General features: G+C 36.6%; 1 long non-coding RNA gene across 2 annotated transcripts in view; it reads left to right on the top strand.

Annotated features, from left to right (window-relative positions):
• The window catches only part of LOC137658296 (uncharacterized), a 467,487-nt gene that overhangs the window by 375,702 nt on the left and 69,285 nt on the right, over positions 1-22,500 (top strand). For both annotated transcript variants that reach the window (XR_011047313.1, XR_011047312.1), the window contains exon 4: positions 2,090-2,171. This is a non-coding gene — a long non-coding RNA (uncharacterized lncRNA). The remainder of the gene's footprint in view (positions 1-2,089; positions 2,172-22,500) is intronic.

Genomic DNA, 22,500 nt, shown 5'->3' with positions numbered 1-22,500 from the left:
TTCTTCCTATGACTATTTATCGTCGAAGGATGGGAGGACCTCACTTTCACCCCAACCATGAGACAAAAATGGACCAAATAGAAATAAAACAATTTATGATTATTAATAGTGAGAATAATATGCATAATTATTTGTTCAGCAATAATAGAAAGCATAGTCAAAACAAAAGGGGTTTAATATTTTGCTTACATGCCTTATTTAATCCAAGATCTTTTACTTATATTGGCAAGCAATTGGTTTCCTGACAAACTGTAATTCAGGGAAAATCGATTTTCCTTTTCCGTCAGGTAACTTATCCAATTTCTACTATTGTGAGCCACTTATACCAAGTTCGGATCGAAAACAAACACTTACTAATCTGCACTCCTATCAAGGGCGAATCAAGGAAATGGGCCTTCTCCTTAAGGAACCGTGTCTTCTCAGCGACCTCCTTGAATTTAATCAGCCCTTCTTCATACAAAAATGGTGTTCCCGCCATCAATTCTCCAACATTCGTTCTTGTATCCAAGTCAGGAGGACTCTTCTTCCCAATCCACTTCTGCACATTCTCATCGTCATCCTTCTCTGCATCTGACGAACAAAAGTTGTCCTTGTCGTCATCATCGACTGGATCATCCTCGGACACAATCTGCATGTATTCTCCGGAATCAATGGTAACCACGGGTTTAGTCAAGGTCACTGGCATCGACGAATAGCTTTCTTCATGGGTATGCGAAAGAGGATCGTGACTGGGATCGAAATCTGCAGAAGCAAAGGAAAAAGAGCCCTGGACAGTGGCTCCAGAAGAGGGAGAGTCATCCTTGTACCTAATCTTCATCTTTTTGGCATTTCATACTTTGTTGGTAGGCTCTTGGTCTAAAGGTTGCATGGCACGGCAAGGAAATCAACAGCTTGGTTGCAGTAGGTCATGGTAGGTCGTTCAAGACTACTAATCCTCATGAATGATGCTGCCTTTAATGCTGGGCTACAAATCTTTGGTTGTGTTGCCAAGTTCTGTTTCCAGTTTCCAGTCACAAAGTGGCACATCGCCCTAACGACTATTGTCGCACACATGTAAAGTTGGTGGATGTCGCTATTGTTACACATGGATTGTGCAATTGCATAGCGACTAGTGGTGAGCTCAGTACGACGCCATTTCGTCAGTATTGCGTTGGTTGCTTTAGCATGGTGACAAATTTCTGGGTTGACTGGACCATCCTATGTCCCGCGAGCCATAACGTTATAATGCGGTTGCGAATCATGGGGATTGATAGCAGTTTTTGTTGTTATTGCAACGTTATTAAATCATAATGAGCAAAATATCGACCGTTGCGACGGTCGCCGCCTTAAATTAGATATGTGTGACTGGAATTTAGAGGTAAATATGAATTTTCGGTGCATTTTGATATATCTACAGTAGTATTTGACTAACTTCCTTTAATTCTAGATAAAAGCTCATGTTAGTTAAGTGAAATTAAGTGTCCCTAGCAATTAATTTGTCAATTCATTTTTTTCCATTGCCTGTCATGTACATTGACTCGGATGATAATTATTTAAATCATTTCCATATAAGTCAATATGGTACCTTAAGGGATTATCTTATATAGGTCCCATGGGAGTTTCCTTAATATTTCATATCTTTTGTGTAAACATTCTAGTCTAAATCACCCTCAAATCTTTTATTATCTTGGTTTTAGATCCCACCAATATTCTTTATATAAGCGATTCCTTAATACTGTAATAACATTTTGCAATCTTTTATTCATGTTGATTTTGTAATTCATAATGTAATACTGGCTACAAATCGTATAAGGTAACTAATGTTCAGCGAAAATAAAGTTTACAAACTTAAAATTTCACAACAACAGTAATGTTAATATAAACAAGAGGAACACAAAAATAGCAAGGAAAATATTTGTATAATTTCTATGGAATCAAATAATGGATTTATTTATTAATGTTTACTTTTAAGTATTCCTTACAGTGGATACTAGACACTTTATCTCAATTTCCTATATTTTTACCCATAAATACTTTGCTTATTAACTCTATTTTCCCCCAACTATCAAATTATCAGCTTCTTGCAATTTTCTTTCTGGTTCATTTCAAGAATGGAAGGCAAAAGATCCCAAAAGGAAAGTGGACTCGGGAGTAAACAGTTGGACTTCAAAAGTCAACACACGACCGATAAGGTAAATATTCCTCTTCAACCTTTTCCTAATATTCCATTTTTACAGCTTATTTTTGGAACCTATTTTATGAGGTTTCATTTTTTAAGCCCCTTGGCCAATACCGTAATGGTTTTCTGGAATTCATTTCAGTTAACATCAAAAATCGTAGTTTTAAAAAGAATTTCTTAATTTTTAATTGTAGTTAACCTAATCTTTTCTCCTATGACAATCTATTATATTTTAGTTTTAGATTTATAATTTTTTTTTCGTTGTTTCTGATTTTATTATTGCAATATATTTCACAGATGATGTTAGTAACGTTTTATCGAATAATCATATTTTAATAGTAAGTTTTCTTCAAGTGGTTTTATTTTTACAAAAAGCTTGAGTCGTTCAACTAAAATCCAAGATAGGCTCGTGTTATAATTTGGATATATTGAGTTCTGCGTAAAGATTACAATTGCTTTTAAGGGTACCTGACACTTGCACGCATTCGTGGCACGCACTGGCACGCATTGATGCGCGAACTCGCGTGAACGAGTCATGAAAATGTCGTGAACAGTGCTGGAACTGGCGTGCCAGTGCGTGCCATGCGTGCCCAGAACTTTGAAATGTTTAAAGTTTGTGGCACGCATTGGCACGCACAAAATAGTCGTGAAATAGTCGTGAACAATGCGCGAACTGGTGTGAACTGGAGTGAACTGGAGTGAATAGTGCGGGAACTGGCGTGAACTGGAGTGAACGATGCGGGAAGTGGCGTGAACTTTATAATGAAGAGAAACAAAAAGGAAACGAAAAAATTAATGAAAAGGAAAGAAAAATAAACCTAATAAATTTTTATATTTGCTGTTTTAATGTGAAAAAAAAATGATATCTTATTTCAAACTATTTCTATAACTTTATAATGAAGAGAAACAAAAAGTAAACGAAAAAATTAATGAAAAGGAAAGAAAAATAAACCTAATAAATTTTTATATTTGCTGTTTTAATGTGAAAAAAAATGATATCTTATTTCAAACTATTTCTATAACTTTATAATGAAGAGACAAAAAGGAAACGAAAAAATTAATGAAAAGGAAAGAAAAATATAAACCTAATAATTGTTTATATTTGCTGTTTGAATGTAAAAATAAAATGATGTCTTATTTCACGCACACACTTATTTTCCTCTATTACCAATCAAGAGCCAAAACATTTGTTTTAAATAAAAATGAACTGAAAAATAAACCCAAGAAATTTTTAAGTTTGCTGTTTGAATGTAAAAATAAAATGATGTATTATTTCATCAACATACTTATTCTTCTTTATTACCTTAAAATGAAGAGCAAAACAAATTTTTTCTGTTTGCTGTTTTAATGTAAAAATAAAATGATTTCTTATTTCAACACACTTTTTTCTCTATTACCTTAAAATCAACAGCCTAAAAACTTTTCATGTTTGCTGCTTTTAATGTTAAAATAAAATGCTTTCTTAATACTTGTACATATTTTATGTCTGCTATTTATATGTAAATCAAATGCTTTCTTATTGAAACAAAAAGAAAGGGCAACAAAAAATACAAACGAAAAAGATACGTTTCTTCTCCTCAATGCAATGGTGTCTGACAGAAAGCATTGTTGTCTCTTCCGAAGCCAATCCAAGAATGTCCTCGGGTTGGAGAAGCCCCGTTTTTATATGGAGTGGCCAATTCGTGAACTGGCGTGAACGATGCGTGAACGATGCGGAATGATGCAGAAAGATGAGTGAACGTGTCGTGAACTTCTTGTGAACTAGGCGTGCCAATTCGTGCCATGGCGTGAACGTCGCGTGAACTTGTCGTGAACGATGCGCGAACTGGAGTGAACTGGTCGTGAACAGTGCGGGAAAAACCCCATTGCGTGTCACAAAGTGGCACGCACTGGCACGCATCAATGCGTGCCATTGCGTGGCAAAAATGCCCGCAAGTGTCAGGTAGGCTTTAGTCCTTGAAAGTTTGTTCACCTGAGCTATTTTCGCATTTTTTCTCTTATTTCAGAGTTTTTTACTCCAATGAATTGGCAATAAATATTATATAGTGTATTTTCATAAAATTAACATTTGGCAAATAAGGTTTCGTTGAGCGTACGTTATTGTAAAAATCTTTCTGTTTCGTATCTTAGAAAGTAATCCTTACTTATTTAAGAGAAAATGAATCTTAAGTTTTTCAAACTTTGTGCGGAAGCACCAGTTATGTGATAACTGATAGGTGAAGTGAATACAACTAAGGTGAAGTGAATACAACTAAACTTTATTAAACAATCATCGAGTTTATTTACAGCGATGTGCGAGCAAGAACGTCACAAAATTCATACATAACACAGATTGGTCAATAAGAGTGCAAGAAAGAGCGAGTGATAAGAAAACAAAATCAAAACCGTGACATGTACGAGCGAGCGTGAAACAATTGTTGTACATGGCTCCCCCCCCCCCCCTAAAAATGACTTGCAAGGGAAATGGGGCACCCTGCTCTAGAGATGCATACTGTAGGCTGGTCATCTGGAAGGAGATGTGCAGGTTTTTAGGCGGTTAATGGAGACCCAGTCTTCTCTGTCACAGATGTTGATACAGAAAGCCTTCGGCGTACGACATAAAGAGGAAAGGGCCCGTGTAAGAAGGACGTTAGTGGTGGCTTGCTAGTATTGTTGTGCCGGAAAACGTGCATTGCCAAATGCAGATCGGTCGGTATGTGTTGCTTAGCTGTGAGCTTGGAGTAAATTTTCCCACAATGTGATGTTGGTACTGGAGATTGTCGGAGGAGGTTGCAGACGAAAAAAATTCGGCAGGGAAGACCAACAGGTCACCATGTACAATTTTAGCTGCCAAGACATCCAAGGCGTCTTTAGGATTGGTCCTTGGTTCCAGGAGAACCCAGGGAAGCTGGGTAAACCAGTTGGAGTCCTTGCAGTGGAACATCAATGCTGCTTTAAGTATGTGATGAAAACTTTCAACCATTCTGTTGGTAGCAGGTTTGTACGTGGTTGTCTGATGTAGGGTGATTTCCAGGAGGTTTGCTAATGGTAGAGGTGAAAGTGGTACACCTGCCAGAAGTAATATGATCAGGGATACTAAATCTGACTATCCATCCTGAGAGTAAGGCAGATGTACATGAGGCGGACATTGCAGTTTGCTTGGGAATCGCTTCAGGCTAACGAGTGAAGCGGTCGATGACGGTAAACAGGTAACAATGTCCTTGTGTTGTGGGTAGGGGCCCAACTCTGTCGACGCGGATGTGCGCAAACTGACAGTGAGGTTGATGAAAGGGGCACACTCCTGAATCGGTGTGTCAATGTACTTTTGAAGTTTGGCATGAAGTACAGGCATGGACCTAGTCCTTAGCATCCTTAGTAATGCCATCCAAAGTGAACTTCGTCTTCAGTAGCTGTGCTGTAGATCTGTGCGAATGATGTGAAAGGTCATGAAGGAAATCAAACACCTGTTGGCGCATAAAAGCAGGTATTTACAGTTACGTCTATCAGAACTGACGTCACAGAAGAGGGTTACGTTGAAGTCGTCGAGGAGACGCCTTCCCAAGGGACGGATGTGTAACACGTCCTACATGCTTGATACTCTGGATCCTTTTTCTGGGCTTCTGTTAAGGCGCTGTAATCCAATCCCAGGTAAATGGCAGCCAATGCGTTTCTTGACTGGTCATCGGCAATGGGATTCTTTTACCCAAGGACGTGTTGAAGGATGAAATTGTATTTAGTCACGGAAGAGAGATGTCGACATAGATTGGTGGACCAGGTGTCAGTCTGTCGAATGAAGGCATGCACCACAGGCATGTGGTCCGTGCGAATGACATAGGGCGTACTTTCCAGGAAGAGGCAAATGTGACAAACAGCCAAGTGCATCGCCAGTAATTCGCGGTCAAAGGTAGAGTAGCCGGATTCCGCCTTGAACAGTTTTCTACTGAAGAAGGCCAAGGTATCAGTGGAGAGAAGGAGAGGTGCTTGTGGCACAGAGAAAAAGAGAGCAGTATTTGATAGGGCATTCTTTGTGTTGCAGAAGGCTGTTTCTTGAAGGAAACCCTACTTTAGGTCTTTTGGCTTGACCTTGAAGAGGGCCTAGAGGGTACAAGAGTGGCAGTGATGGCTGGCAGAAAACGGTGGCAATAATAATTGATCATGCCCAGAATTCTTGTAGCGCTTTAACGGTCGAGGGCGTGGGGAGGTTCTGAATAGCTGCTACCTTCTCAGGGAGGGGGTAGACTCATAAGAAGATGGTGATGGCAGTCTTGGGGATGTCTTCTGGCTTCATGGGCACCTGATAATACCCCTTGAGGTCGAGCGTAGAGAATACCTTTGATATGTGCAAGGAGGAGGTCACATCAGCGATGTTTGGGAGGGGGTAGTGATCCATTTCTGTCTGCATGTTCAAGTGCGTATAATCCCCACACGGATGTAGAGAGCCATCTTTCTTTAGGACGATGTATAAGGTTGACGACCATGGGCTTGTAGCCTTGTGGCAAAGTCCCATTACTTGCAGTTCGACGCATGTGTGTTTAGCGCTGCCAAACGATCCGGTTCCAGACGCCTGAATCTGGCGAACACTGGGTGCCCCATCATCTTGATATGGTGATAAACAACGTGTTTGGCCGAACTGTGGGCGTTTAATGAAGTTCTGGACAGTAAACTTCCGAGGTGGGATTAGGCATCCGTGGGTGCACTGATGTGGTGAAAAGGCTGTCCATATGGGCGTCGACTTTGGTTATCAGTTCCTTCATGGGCATATTATCAACATTGGAGATGGCAGCTTGAATAGGTTTGGGTAGGCGCCGTACCTAAAGGGCACGAAGGAGGTGCACCTAATGAAGAGAGCCGTTTGCGACAGGATACAATCAAGTGATACTGAGGGTGAACGAAGCCTTTTGGTCGCCAAACAGTTGCTGAGAGAGCTGAAAAAGTTTGTCTATGCAGGCGGATGGCGATGACTGGTACTACTCCAGGAGGTATTCTTTAAGGGCGTTGTATGCTATTGGGGTGACTCCTCTTTCACAAAGTCAATCGGAAATTCCTGGAAAAGTGTCCTCAGTGATCGCCGTGAGAACATAATCTGCTTTGGTGCTTGACTGAGTTACGCACTAGATGCAAAACTGGACTTCAGCATTCGGGAACCAGGCGAACGCTTCTCCACTTACAAAGGGCGGCAGTTTCATTAAGGTGGCGTGTGCCAACGAGGCAGGTTCGGTGGGTGGCATCTTCAAACAGTAAAGCACAGCAGTGAGGGGGCAGGCGAGAGGAAGCGGACAGTCTGCTGGTCACCTATGTGCGGAAGCACCACTTAGGTGATAATTGAGAGGCGATGTGAATGCAACTAAACTTTATTAAACAATCATCAAGATTATATACAGCAATGAGCATGAAAGAACATCACAAAAACTCAAACATGAAAAAGCATAAACTAGTGTGATAACACAAGTTGGTCTATGACAGTGCAGGGAAGAGGGAGTGATAAGATAAGAAATCTAAACCATTACAGTGCACGAGCGTGTTTGAACTTCAAATACGCTTAAACAATGAATTTTGTAAATGGGAACTGGAAATTCGCAGTGAATATTGATTTTACATATAAAAGAAGATTAAAATGAAACAAATTTATGTGTGATTCTCGACAGCAAATTTACTTTTGAGAAACATAATGTCTGTGTCTTCTCCAATTGCACAAAAAATTGCCATATTAAGAGAATCTTACTAAGATTTTCGGTGATCCATCTATCCTGAAGAAGTGTTTTAATTCTTTCATTCTACCTTGTTTCGAGTATTGTTCTCCTTTCGGTTCTTCATCTGCTGATTCTCATCTTAATTTGTTGGAGAGGAAATTACGGTCTATTAAATTTCTTCTTCTCGATCAAGATAGTAATTTTGACACCGTCGTTCAATTAGTACATTATGCATGTTGCATAAGATTTTTCATAATTCTGGTCATACTTTACATTCAGATCTTCCCGGACAGTTCCTTCCTGTTCGTAATACTAGGCTTGCAGTTCATTCTATTAGTCAGGCCTTCTCCATCATGAGGCTCAATATGACACAGTATTCTAGAAGTTTTATCCCAGCTGTGACCAAATTGTGGAATGATCTTCCTAATCGGGTTATTGAATCGGTTGAACTTCAAAAGTTCAAACTTGCAGCAAATGTTTTTATATTGAACAGACTGACATAAGTCTTTTTATAATTTATATATAAAATATCTGTGTGGATGTTGTTACTGTTTTTAAAATATTCTATTAATTGTGAATTATTTCTATATCGGTTATTTATTTCCTTATTTCCTTTCCTCACTTGGCTATTTTTCCTTATTGGAGACCTTGGGCTTAGAGCATCTTGCTTTTCCAGCTAGGGTTATAGCTTAGCTAATAATAATAATAATAATAATAATAATAATAATAATTATGAAGAAATTACAGTTTTCAAAGTGAATTCTTTAAATTTTCCAATTCATATCAGATGCAAACCAGGATGTTTGATATACCTTGTAAGTCTCTCTCTCTCTCTCTCTCTCTCTCTCTCTCTCTCTCTCTCTCTCTCTCTCTCTCTGGTTGTTTGCGTTTCCCAGTCAATTAGTTGTCCCGTTAGTTACATCCACGTGAATAACACTCTGAGCCATCTATGTTTCATTGTAATTTATCCGTGTGTTTTATTTTCATGCTTTAGTTATATTTGGCCCATGCAGTACAAATGGTTTGTTGATTGTGTGTATCGAGCGTTTAAGACTGATGCAAACACTTTCTTTTATATGCCTTTGAATCATTTTACTGGTAGTTACTCGCTCTTATTTGCATTCATGTTTATATGTCTTCGTGCGCGCGCACACACACACACGCACACACACACATACATACACAGACACATACATATATATATATATATATATATATATATATATATATATATATATATATATATATATATATATATATTACTGTATATATGTATGTAGGTATCACAAGTAGGTTTAAAATTCTAAATGCTCTGGGCACTTTTGATAAAAATTCATTATGAATAGCCTAAGAAGTTTTTGGTAATCAAAGCTCGATAAGTACTTTTTATTTTTAATTTCCATTGTAAATTATTTTCATGTTCTTATTTGCATTCTCCGTAACTAAACTCTCCGGTTTTTCAGCAATTCATGGCTATATATATATATATATATATATATATATATATATATATATATATATATATATATATATATATATATATATATATATATATATATATATATATATATATATATATATATATATACATAAACCTGTAATCAAATTTACCACATATAGCGTAGTAATGGTTTTCCTTGAAGTTGTAAAATTGGGATTACGGTAAATATGTAAATCTTTACCTATCGCAATTAACAATAATTATAAATCGAAATAATTTATTCATTCGAAGCTAAATCTCTGGATATTAAGAGTTTATGTTTTCTATATTTTCTGCCATTGCTCGTCCATGTTTTTATAGAAGGCTTCCAACTGCAGAAGGATAAAGGGAAATAAAGTTTTAAGATAGATTAAGGTTACTTGACTCAAGTTTATTGGTATACAAAATAAAAACTTTGGAAATCGGTCCAATCTTGTAATGGATGTAAACAAATAAAATCAATTTGTTCTGGATGTATTTGAGAGAAAGAACATTGAAGAGGTGTTAATACAAGCCTGAAAATATCAGGAGGATTAAAATCAAATGCTTACAGATTTTTTTTTTTTTTTGGGGGGGGGGGTTTATCCATAGAATTGAAGACGTCTGTAGCTTAGATTTGCTAAAATTACTGAGTTGGAGAAAACGTTTATGTAAGCGTATGGCAATTAATGATATAATTTTCCATTTAACCGCAATGAGATAGAGATATACAGAAATACTTGTAGAATAAATATTGTATAAAAGAAATTTGGTACTTGTTCCATGGAAAATATTTTACGCAAAGTAATTTTTTTATTGCACGATTGATAGATAATTGTAGCTCGAATGATACATTATTTATAATTCACTTCCAGATTCCATTATAACTTGAGCAAAGTGTTCACTTGGTACTCTCAGAATAATGAAATCTGTGACGAATGTAGGAAAACAAACTAATATTTCGTAATGTAAATCTTCACTTTTTTATAATATACCATTTTTATAACCCATTTTATCATGTTTAGTTTAAATCTTATTAGCCAATACGTTCTTGTTTGTTTTTGGTCTGTTATCAGATTACTATTTACATATATCTTTTTATTCTTAAAGATAAAGATGTTTATTTTATTACCAAACATGCCGTTATCCATTTCGTCAGCCATTATGTTCGTAGCAACAAAAACATCACTCCCTGCCTTTTACATGCAAACTATATAATCCTGCGCATTACTGGAACAGAGTAATTTTTTATATATATACTTTTTGCATGAGAGCAATGAATTAGCATATGGCTATATTGAAATTAGGTTGTTTTATTATTATTATTATTATTATTATTATTATTATTATTATTATTATTATTATTATTATTATTATCCAGGCTTCAGCTCTGGTTGGAAAAGCAGAATGCTACAAGCGCCAAGTTCCAGGAAGGAAAGTAGCCTAGTGAGGAAAGGAAATATGGCAATAGCAAATAAACTATGAACAAAGTATATTTTATTATCAATATTAACGTTAAAATAGGTCATTCATAATTAAACTTTAAAATGAATCTTATGTCAAAAGGCTCAACAGAAAAGCATTTACAAAAGTTTAAACTTTTAAAGTTTTACCGATTCAACTAACCGGTTAGGAAAACCATTCCACAATCTGATCAGAACTGAAATAAAACTCCTAGAACACTGACGTATTGGGCATTACGATGGAAAAGGCAAGATAGTTAGAATTAATTTCATACTTAGTATTTCAATCAGGATGGTACAGTCTGGGATGATCTGAATTATGAAAAACCTAATGCAACATTTATAAAGAGCTAAGTGAGTGACGATGCGAGAGATTAATATCCACATCAAGAATAGGGAATTTGATACACTGCAAGTTTATCTGAGAAAATAAAATGAAAGTCAGCAACTGAAGATCGGACAAGAGAACAATACTCTAAACTAGGTAGAATGGAAGAATTAAAATGTTCCATGAAATAGACTGATAACGGAAAATATTCATAGTCCTCAATAAGTTAAATTTTTGGGAATTGAAGAAGACCGAATATGCTTTTCAAAAGTAATTTTACATTTAGAAATCACGCCTATAATTTCATAGAGTTTTATATATATGAAGTCATTGTCAATGCAAAGATCTGGATGTTGAGGAGCCACTGTCCTTGATCTACAATCATGCGTTGAGATTTGTTAGGGTTCAACTTCATCACCCATAATTTGCACCATGCACTAATTTTATCAAGCTCTCTAATGAGGGATTTAGCAACTAATTATCTACATTCAGGAGATGGAAAGTGTGCAATGAGAGTAGCATCATCTGTATATATATATATAGTATGGAAAGCAAGGGCCGAGAACACTACCCTTTGGAACACCAGATACTACATTCCTAAACAGTAGTTATTATGGTGCCCATCAACAACTATTCCCTGCAATCTATTACTTGAAAATGTATTGCATATACTCTTTGCTCATAAGTGTGGGGGTGGGGAGGCGGGAATTAAGATAGACATTGTATAGTATGTGCATTTGGGACATTTACTGTGAATAAACATAGTGGTGATCAATGTCCACTTTTTCCTTACTATACATTTTTAAAAAATTTCCAAAATTAGATAATGACTCTCTCTCTCTCTCTCTCTCTCTCTCTCTCTCTCTCTCTCTCTCTCTCTCTCTCTCTCTCTCTCTCTCTCTCTCTCTCTCTCTCTGCTGTAGTATTATGTGTAAATAAAGAATCTCTAATCGTTAATTGAATTTTACAAAGTTACATCCGACAGATATGTGTGCCATGAATAATCACAGATGAACAACACACCTGGATGAAACGTCTCAAAACATCGCTTCTCTTTATTTCGACATTTCGACATTAACCTCAACGTTACGAAAAGCCGTTATTTCTATATCTGTTGTTTGTGAAAACAAAATTGATTACTTAGCAGGGACGATGACCCCAGACCACCAAGTGTGGGAATGCGTGTCGTCACGTAGTCTTAATCTGGAAGGCAAAATCTGTGTCCAGCAGAGTCATGAAGTCAACTGTTGGGATGATAATACTCTTGTTTACTTTACTTTTATGGAGATTTTAAGAGTTTAATTCCTTTTGCTTCCACTAGGTGAATGTTTCATCCAGGGGCTTACTGTGATTTTGTTAGGTTTTATCGGCTTTCGATGGAAATTTTACAGTAAACCATGTCCCTCTCTCTCTCTCTCTCTCTCTCTCTCTCTCTCTCTCTCTCTCTCTCTCTCTCTCTCTCTCTCTCTCTCTCTCTCTCTCTCTCTCTCTCTATATATATATATATATATATATATATATATATATATATATATATATATATATATATCCATTAAATGTAGGAATCTTTAAGTATCTAATATTTTACCTGAAATCTCAACATTCTATGTAGACGAGTCGTAAATAACGCCTATATTTTTTGCATGGATTTTATTTCGTGTTTATTTTTTCCTAAATTTTTAATTGATTATTTTCCTCACCAATGGCCCCAATCCCAAAAAGGCACAGCCTTACTAGAGGCGGCACCTTTTAAGCATCTTAACAAAATACTCTGCTCCCAGAAGCCAATATTTTTTCCTACGGTGATTTCAAAACTAGAGTCACGCATGTTCGTGCCTAAAGGAAATAACCTCCACGAAAACGCTTGAATATAGATCCGTTGGGACCAGCATAGACGATAAGTTATTGACTACTTTTTTTCAAAGTATGGCGACAACGAAATGCTTAAAGGAAGCCAAGAATTTGGTCTTGTGACAAAGGCTGAATGGGAAATTGCTTTAACTGTTCTTGCTTATTTTTTTTCATTCTCCTTTTACACTCATTCTTAAATCTTACTTATTTTCTTACCATGCCTCCTCATAATTTTCATTTTCCTACTTGTGCTTCATTCTTTCAGAAAGAGGGCTTCCCCTGATATCGTCTTTACCAAGGCTATTTTTGTGAAAGAGGTTTGTTCGGCAATCTCGTCCAGACAATGAATCGGCGATTTCCGTCGCGCCTTTTTTTTTTTTTTTTTTTTTTTTTTTTTTTTTTTGAGTGAAATGGAAAGCGTTGTATCTCTATTAATACCACAGGGTCCCCAAAAATGTGTCATATAAACCAGTGTAATTGTTATCATCATCATTATCTCGTACGTCGATTGACGGAAAGGGTCTCGGTTAGATTTCGCCAGTCGTCTCTATCTTTGGCTTTTAAATCAATACTTCTGCACTCGCCCTCCCCTAGTTCATGCTTCATTGTCCTCAGCCATGTAGGGTTGGGTCCTCCAACTCTTCTATTGCCTTGATGAGATAATATCTCATGAGGAGTGCGAAAAGCATGCTCAAACTATCTCCATCTACCCCTCACCATGATCACATATGCACTGGCGTAATCTCTCTCATAATTGTTATAGACATCATTACCACTACTCGTCTTTCTTTCAAGCTTGATTAAAAAAACTCCATTAAAACTTCAATGTTCCACAACACTTTTATTTTCAGCTATTTAGTATCTTTAATTTATTTATGTTAAATGTTTAATGAGATATCCTTAGGATAGAATGTTTTGACAAAGGTTTTGTTTCTTCATTACTTCCAGTTAAATTAGTACGTAAACTTAAATTGTTTTTCTTGTTAGGTGACACTTAAACATTAAATTCAGACTTAATTTTAGATGATACATGAAAGTATTTGTGGTATTTTTGTTGAAGATTCGCTGAATTTACAAAAATAACAAAGTGAACTTATTTGTGACGAATAGTACAAAAGCGACGAAGCTTGCACAGTGTAAATGTGTTACATGTGTTTATCCCTATCATGGTAGCAATGGTGCGGCTATTATTGGTTTTGTGGCGTTTAATAAATAGGAATTTTGTTATACAGTTACTAGGTAGCCTTTTTTAATTAAAATGTTAATTACATCGGATTGAAGTAACCCCTTTGGAAATTCCAGGTTAATCAAGCTTGGTTCAAAACCCATTTGTTTGTTTTTTATTGTTTATTTAGGAAAAAGAGGAGGTATTTACGAATCTCGTTTCAAAGTTCATAGTTCATTATTATCATAAGCTTTTCTTCTTCACCATCATTAGTTATTCATGTCTGAGAATCTGAAAATAGACGTAAAGAATGGTAGAAGACTGGAAAGTTGGATAAGAGTTCAGTCAGATATATGATATTGTCATACATTATTGCAATTGCCCATGCTTTCAAAGTAATTGAAAGATCAAATATAAGATAAGGGGGAATACTAGCGAACAAAAGGCATTATCATAAGGAGGTCAAAGCTATGTAATCGTTAAGAGTTTTCTCTGTCATATTCGAAAAACTAAGGACACTACCAAAGAGAATTATTGGGCCTTTGACATTGAATCCCTCTCTGGATACGGCTCATTTTTCCTTTGCCTACATATACACCGAATAGATTGGCCAATATGTTCTCCTCTTTCCTCATACACCAGACAACAATAAAATAACCAAACAATTCTTCTTCACTCAAGGGCATAACTACTCCACTGTAATTGTTCAGTGGCTATTTTCCTTTCGGTAAGGTTAGAAGAGACATTCTAGTTATGGCAAGCACTCTTCTAGAAGGACACTCCAAAATCTAACCATTGTTCTCTAGTCTTGGGTAGTGCCATTGTCTCTGTACCATGGTCTTCCACTGTCTTGGGTATGAGTTCTCTTGCTTGAAGGTACATAGAGGAACACTATTCTATCTTGTCTCCTTAGTTCCAATACCTCACTGGGCTATTTTCCTCTGTTGGAGCCCTTGGGCTTCCAGCATTCTGCTTTTCCAACTAGGGTTTTAGCTTAACTAATAATAATAATAATAATAATAATAATTTAAGGTTGCAGAGTAATGTAAAATTTAAAAAAAAAAAGAAATTATATTTGTTAAGATCAAGTTTGAGCATTGTTAAAAGTTTACTGTATTAGCTTGTTAAACTACCTTTATTTATGGATTTTGTCATCTTTGTTATTTCTATCAATAATTCTCATGGTTACCATTATTGTAGTCACAGTTATCAAAACGTCATCTTTTTATTATTAATTTTCTGATATGTGCTACAGTAAGAAGAGCAATGATACTGAATCTTCGCCATTAATGTTTTCCCGAAGCTAAATTAACTAGTTTAGCTTTTCGGTCCGATGAAATTAAAACTCTTTTATTGGAACTTGATGCCTTTGGAAGTGAAGACCCAAATGGTAATTTACCTATATATTTCATAGAGAGAGCTGATTTCCTAGCTTCTATGTTGTCTGTTACTTTTCGCTACTTAGTAACAAGAGAATCTTTTTTCCACTTGTTGGAGAGCTGGTAATGTTATTCTTTTGTGTAAATGTTTGTGGTGGTTCTGCCCTCCTGATTACCACCCAGTCTCGATAACTCCTTTATCATCTACGGTTAAACCTTTTTAACGTCTTTTCCCAAAACGTTTACAGCTTGGCTTTTGAAACCTGGAGTATCTGAGAAAAAATGCAGTTATTTATATCTCTGTTATTTGTGAAAACAAAATTGATTACTTGGCAGGAATGGTCCAGTGACAGTTTTCATTCAACAATTACCGTGTTACATTGGAAAGGTCGATGTTTGAATAACTACATGATATTTGCAGTGACAGTTGTTGCTAATTTGGATAACAAGATAATGCTTTAAATTTAATCATTTGAGTAAGCTCGATTATGTAGCTATCTATGTTTCACCAGGTTTCAATTTTGCTTCTTTTGCTGTGGCTATTATGAAATCAAACGACTATTTTATGTTAATGGCTGGAGCTCTTCTTCAAGTGATTATATATAGAGTTAGTGTTAACTATTTTATACATAAATTTTGAAATGTGAAAAATATGGATATAGGCATTAAACTAGTCATAGAACCTATTATTTCGTTGTTTCAATACTTACAAGATATTTCACAAATCCTGGAGCATAAAAAGAAAGAAATATAAGTAGACACTACTCCCCTCTTTGAAAAATGCTACACATCTACTTTTAAAATGGAAAGACCTGTCGGAAATTATCAGCCTAATATGGTAATGTACATTATTTAAATTTTCCTCAACGACACTAGAAAGGGATTTACATAATTTCCTTACGCTCTGGTAGTGTTTTTTTTTTTTTCACAAAACAGAGAATCAAGAAAATAGGTAAAGAAAATCCTTCCAAGAGAATTCTGGTGAAGTTTTATTTATGAATCATTGAGTTTAGGAAATAATATAAAAAAAAAAATGTTTTTATTAATATTTTTGTAATCTTACTAACAACTAAACAGAATGGTTATAGCCACATTAGGTATCTCCCGTATATAATAAGGAGCAAAAGTCTGATTTTATACACACACACACACACACACACACACACACACACACACACATATATATATATATATATATATATATATATATATATACACAAACACACACATATATATATATATATATATATATATATATATATATATATATATATATATATATATATATACACATATATATCATCATCGTCATCATCATCTTCCGTTATTAGTCCACTGTTGAACAAAGGCCTCAGACAAGTCCTTCCACTTACGTCTGTATATGGTCTTTCTGTGTTAGTCCACCCCCTCAAAATTCCTTATTTCGTCCATCCATCGTCTTCTTTGCCTTCCTCTGCTTCCTTTACAATCTCTAGGGACCCATTCTTTTATTCTTAATGTCCATCTATCGTCTGTCATTCTCATTAGGCTATATGTTCTGCCCATCCGTTTCTTTTTATCATATATTAGAATACCCCCTACTTTATTTTGCTCTGTATCATCATTGATCTTTTTCTGTCTCCTATTGTTATTTCCATCATTATTCTTTCCATACCTCTTCGATTTGTAACTAGCTAATGTTCTAAGGCTTTAGTGAGGCTCCAAATTTCTGATGCATAAGTTAATACTGGTAGGACCCTCTCGTTACATACTTTTCTCTTTAGAGAAATTGGCATTTTACATTTCATAATATCACTGTGTTTACCAAAGGCTCTCCATCTTATGCTTATCCTTCTTTTAATCTCGGTCTCGTGTCCTGGAGAAACACTTACTATCCGTCCCAAGTATGTATATTCATTAACAATCTCCAGAGGCTCGTCCATAACTCTTATTTGTTGTCTCTCTGCATTTTCATTGGACTTTATCTTTGTTTTACTTATATTCATTTTCAGTCCTATATTTCTGCTTTTTCTATTCAAATCTTCTATCATCTTTTGTAATTTGTCCCAGAATTCACTGATAAAACTATGTCATCTGCAAATATTAAGTTGTTAAGGTATTCTCCATTAATATTTATTCCTAAATTTTCCCAGAATAAATTTAAAAAAACTTCTAGACATGCTTAGAATAACTTAGGAGAGATGGCGTCTCCCTTTCACGCTCAGGGAAAGACGGATGGTCATACCTTGGTGAGAGGGGTTACCCAGAGAAGTACACTCGTGAACCACAAACTCCCACAAATTGCCGAAGTAGAGGGTTGAAGTTAGGAAAGGGGAAGTGGGAAGGGTTGAATCTGTGTGTGAGTGTGTATATCTATCTAAATATTTAGATGTCTCATTTGACGGCTCGTGTACACTAGTTATGATACCATATTTTATGAGTAAGTCCAAAAATATATTTCTAAAGGAGAAACATCTCTTTCTAATGTGCAGGATTGTTCCTTCACTTGATAGGATTGAAACCCAGGACTGGAGAAGCAAGAACCGACGTTGTGTTATATACATAGACCAACTGTCTGAGAGTAATTGTTAGTCACTGTCCGGAGTAAAGTTAAGGAATATTACAGTAGAACACACACACACACACACACACACACACATATATATATATATATATATATATATATATATATATATATATATATATAAGCCATATATTTTTGCTACATTAATGTTTGGATTCTCTTAACGACCTCGGGATCAGTGCCCCAGACAAAATCACACAAAGACAAGAGCTTGTGACCGGCCGGGAATCGAACCCTGGTCCGGCAAGCTTGTAGAGACAGTGACTACCACTTGGCCAAGTGGTAGTCACTGTCTCTTCAAGCTTGCCGGACCAGGGTTCGATTCCCGACCGGTCACAAGCTCTTGTCTTTGGCCAAGTGGTAGTCACTGTCTCTACAAGCTTGCCGGACCAGGGTTCGATTCCCGGCCGGTCACAAGCTCTTGTCTTTGGCCAAGTGGTAGTCACTGTCTCTACAAGCTTGCCGGACCAGGGTTCGATTCCCGGCCGGTCACAAGCTCTTGTCTTTGGCCAAGTGGTAGGCACTGTCTCTTCAAGCTTGCCGGACCAGGGTTCGATTCCCGACCGGTCACAAGCTCTTGTCTTTGGCCAAGTGGTACTCACTGTCTCTTCAAGCTTGCCGGACCAGGGTTCGATTCCCGACCGGTCACAAGCTCTTGTCTTTGGCCAAGTGGTAGTCACTGTCTCTACAAGCTTGCCGGACCAGGGTTCGATTCCCGGCCGGTCACAAGCTCATGTCTGTGTGTGATTTCGCCTGGGGCTCTGATCCCGAGGTTGTTAAGAGAATCCAAACATTAATGTAGCAAAAATATATGGCTTATTTGAATATATATATATATATATATATATATATATATATATATATATATATATATATATATATATATATATATATATATATATAGATGCATTAGCAACTCTGGTGGATATACGTGGTGCCTCACACTGAGGGACCTGGGGAAACCCAAACATAGAATAAGGCAATAAGGTAAGGCTCTCTCTCTCTCTCTCTCTCTCTCTCTCTCTCTCTCTCTCTCTCTCTCTCTCTCTCTCTCTTTACCGCTTTTTATCAGAGCTTGACTCTTATCCACCCACTTCAATCATTCCAGAGGGTTCCATTAAGTCTTAAATAGTTAATTATTCTCCTCTACTTTTTCTTTCCAATTGATGTCTGCCATATTCCTTGTGTTTGTTTGCCAGTTTGTGATTCTCGCTCGGAGATCTTTGGCTGGAGAAAGTGTTTTCTTACCTCATTCTTATCATTGCTTTAGTTTATTAACATTTCATGGAAGGGGTTTAACAACCCGCAAGAATTGTTCAATGTTTTCTCCGCATTAATTTGAAGATCTACAATAATTGTCATCGATTTTGCTTATATATCCACATTCCTACTTGAATATATATATATATATATATATATATATATATATATATATATATATATATATATATATGTATATATATATATATATATATATATATATATATATATATATATATATATATATATATATATATATATAATTTCAGATAAGCAATTACTCGTTCAAACAGATACAGCAATTCAAGTGAGACAAGTGAAAACTGAATGGAAGGTTATGGACAACACAAACTATTTATCGAGCATTATCTCTCCAAATTTTCCATCGCCGGTGATACATCTTCCCTTATTTCCTTCTTCCCACTTGAAGAAGTAAATGTCATGACTTTAAGATTTAGTCTACTAACCAAAGTATTTTATGAGTGAATAGAAGTTTGGAATTCTGAGAGGCTGCATTCCGAAGAGAATTTCTTAATGCGCAATTTAGATTGAGTTATATGAAACTATTGAAATTTTTTTTTCTCTCTAACAGGGTAATTTGAAGTTATGTTTTCGTGGAATTTATAATATGGAAAAAAAAATTCTTGGAAAATTTTATTGTTTTGAAGTTACTTTCAAAGAAAAGTTTGCATCGTAAAATTTTTCTTCAATTGGTATGATTGTCTCAAAAAAAGGGAATATTTTTATGTGCTGAGATTACTTTAAAATTTAATTTACCATAATACAAAATTTAGATCTTATTCCACTTGGAAATCTTCTGGCTATCAAATCATTCTTTAAGATCTAATCATCCAGTGACAGTACCAAATAAAGCACAAAATGTGAGGCGAACTGTAATCAATTCAACAATGACGGTGATATCGAAATTCACAACAGTAAAACTCTGTTGTTTGATATCGCCAGCATCTACATCACTGTTAGCTTTATAGGTAGTAGGTTGGGCATAGCACCAGCTACCCATCGATGGTGCTTACTTGATGTGGCCAAATTGAGGGAGCCATCTCGATATGGCCGACTCGATGGAGCCAACTCGATGGAGCAAACTTGATGGAGCCAACTCGATGTAGCAGACTCGATGGAGCCATCTCGATGTGGCCGACTCGATGGAGCCAACTCGATGGAGCAAACTTGATGGAGCCAACTCGATGTAGCCGAATCGATGGAGCCATCTCGATGTGGCCGACTCGATGGAGCCAACTTGATTTGACCGACTCGATGGAGCCAACTCGATGGAGCCAACTCGATGTGGCCGACTCGATGGAGCCAACTCGATGTAGCCAACTCGATGGAGCCAAGTGGATGTAGCCGACTCAATGGAGCCAACTCGATGGAGCCAACTCGATGTGGCCGACTCAATGGAGCCAACTCGATGGAGCCAACTTGATGTGGCCGACTTGATGGAGCCAACTCGATGTGGCCGACTCGATGGAGCCAACTCGATGTGGCCGACTCGATGGAGCCAACTAGATGTGGCCGACTCGATGTGGCCGACTCGATGGAGCCGACTCGATGCCAGGCCGACTTGGTGCCAGGCCGACTTGGTGCCAGGCCGACTCGATGCCAGGCTAACTCGATGCCAGGCCAACTCGATGCCAAAAAAGAAGAGTTGGCTGCAATGAGTTGTCCCATTCACGTTGAGATACTACCACTGGAGAGTTAATGTATCCTTTGACTTGCCAGACGGTACTACATTTTTATCCCCCCCCACCCCTCTCTCTCTCTATTGTTTCGGCTCATTCTCCCTATCACTACACAAACACCGAATAGTCTGGCCTATTCTTTACATATTCTCCTCTACCTCATCCCCAAACAACATTAAGATAACCAAACAGTTCTTCTTCACTAAAGGGTTTCACTACAGTACTGTAATTGTCAAGTGGCTAATTTCTACTTGGTAAGAGTGGAAGAAAATCAGACACTCCAAAATCAAACCATTACTTCTGGTCTTGGGTAGTGCCATAGCCTCTTTACCATGTTCGTCCACTGTATTGAGTTAGAGTTCTCTTGCTAGAGGGTGCACTTAGGCACACTATTTTATTTATTTCCTTATTTCCTTTCTTCATCAGGCTATATTCCCTGTAGAAACCTTGGGCCTTATTGCATCCTGCTTTTCCAAATATGTTATGATATTTATCAATCTACATACTTAAGGGGGAAGCAATGCAAATACATTAAATTGTGATATGTTTAAAGTTAAATTTGTTGTACTCTTTTCAAAGCTCCTCGTAAGATCTATAGTTTATTGAGATTGAAGATAATCCTGGGGAACATTAAATGATTTATATAAACGTAGTGGGAATAAAATGGAAATATTGATACTTAAACCTCAAGTCAGTGATATGTAGGTGACTATACACGATAATTTTCTATTGGATGTAAACAGTCAGAATATGCAATAAGTCCTATCTAACTTGAAATGGACTTAGAAGGAAAGGTAAATGTGGTCAAATATTTTCCGGTAAAAAGATACCAACAATAACGATTGCTAATCTGCCATTAGTTACTTACAGATATTACCATGCAATACGCAGAACAATAAGAGACATCCGTGGTGATGAGTGATATCTTAGTATACTTCAATTGATAATAACAAAAACAATCCTTGTCTTAGAAAATCCCAACCTTATATCTTGTCGAACACAACTTCAACTTATCGATATAAAACATAAAGAGTTGAATGTTTCAGGTCCGGTCAGAATACTAAAGTCCTGCCTTGCTTCCAACTGAAGTTTTAGCTAAATAACAGCTTTCATTTGGTTGGAGCTCCCTAACCTCATAAACATATCTTTTAAGTAGTCTCACGTTAGCAAGAAGGGAAAACTGTATTGGCTTGCCCTTAGAGAGAAATGTTTTGAGAATTCTTTTTATCTAAATTAGTTTTCATGGAGATTTTACTCGCGAAAGGTTATAATTTCATCGTTATCTTTAACGGAAAATTGGGAGGGTACATGATTTGCACTTGAAAGGATTACGCCCTTTTAGTTAACTAGAAAATAAAGTATTTGTTAAATTTTCATGCTTATTAGACCACTTCGATAAAATTCTGAGGGAGAGAGAGAGAGAGAGAGAGAGAGAGAGAGAGAGAGAGAGAGAGAGAGAGAAAGAGAGAGAGAGAGAGAGAGAGAGAGAGAGAGAGCGAGTTGTT

This window comes from Palaemon carinicauda, chromosome 19 (assembly GCF_036898095.1).
Source record: "Palaemon carinicauda isolate YSFRI2023 chromosome 19, ASM3689809v2, whole genome shotgun sequence".
NCBI lineage: Eukaryota > Metazoa > Arthropoda > Malacostraca > Decapoda > Palaemonidae > Palaemon > Palaemon carinicauda.
The sequence above is the reverse complement of the archived record's forward strand: the minus strand, read 5'-3'. Positions and strand labels throughout refer to the sequence as shown.